Source organism: Lagenorhynchus albirostris, chromosome 6 (genome assembly GCF_949774975.1).
Source record: "Lagenorhynchus albirostris chromosome 6, mLagAlb1.1, whole genome shotgun sequence".
Lineage (NCBI taxonomy): Eukaryota > Metazoa > Chordata > Mammalia > Artiodactyla > Delphinidae > Lagenorhynchus > Lagenorhynchus albirostris.
This window is the reverse complement of record NC_083100.1, coordinates 12,672,567-12,675,768: the sequence shown is the minus strand read 5'-3', so window position 1 is coordinate 12,675,768 and position 3,202 is coordinate 12,672,567. Positions and strand designations below refer to the sequence as shown.

At 34.6% G+C, this 3,202-nt stretch overlaps 1 pseudogene; it reads left to right on the top strand.

Moving 5' to 3' along the window:
- Window positions 1-2,084: 2,084 nt before the first annotated feature.
- Window positions 2,085-2,730, top strand: LOC132522351 (small ribosomal subunit protein eS4, X isoform-like; annotated as a pseudogene).
- Window positions 2,731-3,202: the final 472 nt, after the last annotated feature.

Genomic DNA, 3,202 nt, shown 5'->3' with positions numbered 1-3,202 from the left:
CCACGCATTGCTCTAATTAAATACTGAAAGTTCATGCTTAGGGATCACTTACAAGGTTTTTGAGATCATCAAACTACCAAATCCATACAAGTGAGACAAGATTGAGATTATGTTTTTACTCCAAATCCTACACCTTAAGCAGAATTACATCAAGGTCAAGCTTACTTTCAAAGAAATTAAACATATTTCTCAGACATGGAAATTTGATTAGGAATTTAGATCTGTTCACCTTGGAATAGTGCTTGCCACTTTGGAGTCTATTTTCTTGTATGGGTATGAAAATGGATCATTCAACCCAAGCCAACACTCTGACCAGGCGCCTTTCTCTCCAATGCTCTGAAATTAGATGATGAAGAATAAAGGCAATTAAATATTTCCACAGATTGTAGGCAAATAACCTGGAATTAGCTATGACTGTTTGACAGAAAATTTTGGCTTTTAGTTTTTCTTAGCAAGCTGCTCATGAAAATATTGAAGTTGCTGATTTGAGATACATTTAGTTCATTTTTGTTTCATCTTTTTTAAAATTCAGTACTTATTGTATGAGTTTAAAGGGCAAAAGGCCAACAAGACTTATTTTTAATTTTCACACACATTTCCCTTAATAGCTACATTACCAATCTCTACCTGGATATTTTAGTTAGATAAATATATAGAAAAAAAAATAAGATAGGCCTAAAAGAGCCTTTGGAAACACCAATTTTTAAAGTTGAAATATAATGCTTGGGTATATTTGCAAAACAAAATAATACTCTGTTTTCTTTTTTTATTCCCCTGTATCGGCAAGTGGACTCTCAACCACTGCACCACCAGGGAAGCCCTCTGTTCTCTTTGATACTTCAACATTTTAACTTGTAGCAGATACCTGTAAATTTAAGCACTGACCCTAAATAAAATGCAAAATTTAAAAAAATTTAGTGAGATAAAAATTTATTCAGACAAATGAATTCTAATAATCTTTTGGGAAATAATTAAATATGATTTGCTTCCTTCCTGTTCAGCTAAACACAGATTACTTAGTCATAGCAATTAATAGTTATGCAGGTTTTGTACATGTTGAGAACTCTTTTAAGCTTTTTGCATGCATTATTTCATGTTAAGTCCCATAACAACCCTACGTTGTGTGCATTTATATTAATTAAAAGAAAACTGACTGCTATAACAGAGAAGCCCCAAAATTTCAGTCCTTTTATTAAAGAATCTATTTTTTCACAGTCATAAAATCTAATTAGTCATAATTTGGTGCAGGGAATTGTCAGATACCAATACCCATAGATGCTTAAGCCCCTTATATAAAACGGCACAGTATTTGCATATAACCTATGCACGTCCTCCTGTACGTACCCTTTAAATCATTTCTAGATTACTTGTAATACTTAATACAATGTAAATTCTATGTAAATAATTGCTGGTACACAGCAAATTCAAGTTTGCTTTTTGGAACATTTTTGAAATTTTTTTTCCGAATACTTTTGATTTGTAGTTGGTTGAATTTGAAGAACACATAAATATTGTCCTCTCTTCACTTACAGTTCGAATCTTTACCTAAACAACTCAGGAATGAAGGAAAAAAATGGATGAAATTGATTCTTCTCAGAATTGAAGACCTTAAGAAGCGATGCATTATTTTCGGTTACCTAGATCTTGGGTGAGATCCAAGTTCTTTTCCTCCTTGAGACCCAATGGATTTTTAGCTATTCCTTTGATTCTGTGAGTCTTCTCCATATCTTTCCAATAAGTTCCTCTTTTTTTTTGAATAATTTGACTAGACTTTCAGTTGAGTTCAATTTTTAAAAGTAGATATAAAGTAGTATATATCACCAAGGTATTTTTTATTACAGCTTTAGTCTCAAAACGATTTAAACTGTTAAGATTTTTAAGTCAATTTGATCACCCAGCAAATAAAGAGAGCTAAAGCTGTCCTTTTATCGAAAAATAAACAAGTACATCTCTTTTTGTGCCTACCGCAGCTGTGGCTTGCAGTTCCAAGCATCTGAAGCATGTATCAGCTCCAGTAGACTAGATGCTGTTAACTGACCAGTGTGTTTTCTCCTCATCCATTTACTGGTTCCCACAAACAGAGAATGTCTCCTTATCAGTTTCCTAAGGAGCATACGAAGTATACACTGACAGGAATTGAACTAAAGAAGATCTCATGCAGCAGTCCATTAAGATTGATGACAAGGTCTGAAATGATACACCGTACAGTTGCTGGATTTATGGATGTCATCAATATTGACAAGACTGGAGAGAATTCTGGTCTGATCTATGACACCAAGGTTTACTTTGCTGTTCACCATATTGCACCTGAGGATAGGCCAAGTACAAGTTGTACAACGTGAGAAAGAACTTTATGGGCACAAAAGGAATCGCACATCTGGTGACTCATGATGTTCACACCATCTGCTACACTGATCCCCTCGGCAAGATGAATGACATCATTCAGATTGATTTGGAGACTGGCAAGATTACTGATTTCATCAAGTTTGACACTGTGTAAAGTGACTGGAGGTGCTAACTTGGGAAGAATTGGTGTGACATCCTGGTTCTTTTGATGTGGTTCATGTCAAAGATGCCAATGGCAGCAGCTTTGTCACTCAGCTCTCCAATGTTTTTCTTATTGGCAAAGGCAACAAACCATGGATTTCTCTTCCCCAAGGAAAAGGTATTCACCTCACCATTGCCAAAGAGAGAGAAAAGAGACTGATGGCCAAGCAGAGCTTGAGGTAACATGATTGGTAGAGTCTTTCTACTTAATTAACGACAATACAGCATGATATATTTTTTAAAGTATGTCCAATTAGAGTAACATCTGGCTGTTGTTCAAAGTGACTCTTTTATCAGTCTCAGTGACCCAGTTGCCAATGATAGAGAGAGAGAGAGAGAGAGAGAAGAAATTAATATATTCAATGACTCATTGGCAACTCCTGTTGTCTATCTATCATCTATATAGTGAATTTAATTTTTTTCTGATGGCAAACTGATTCTAAATTTCATTGAGCTTTCAAAGCCTTAAACTTCCTAAGATAATCTTGTTAAATACAAAAATTCTGAGCTACACAAAGGAACATTCTCAGGAGGTCTTGGAGGCAGAATATAAGCAGATTCTTGTAAATGCAAAATCCCTAGGTCTTGTGTTCTATCTTTAAAAACTATACAGATTTTTGTATTCAGCTCTATGGAATATTCATTTTTTGTTGTT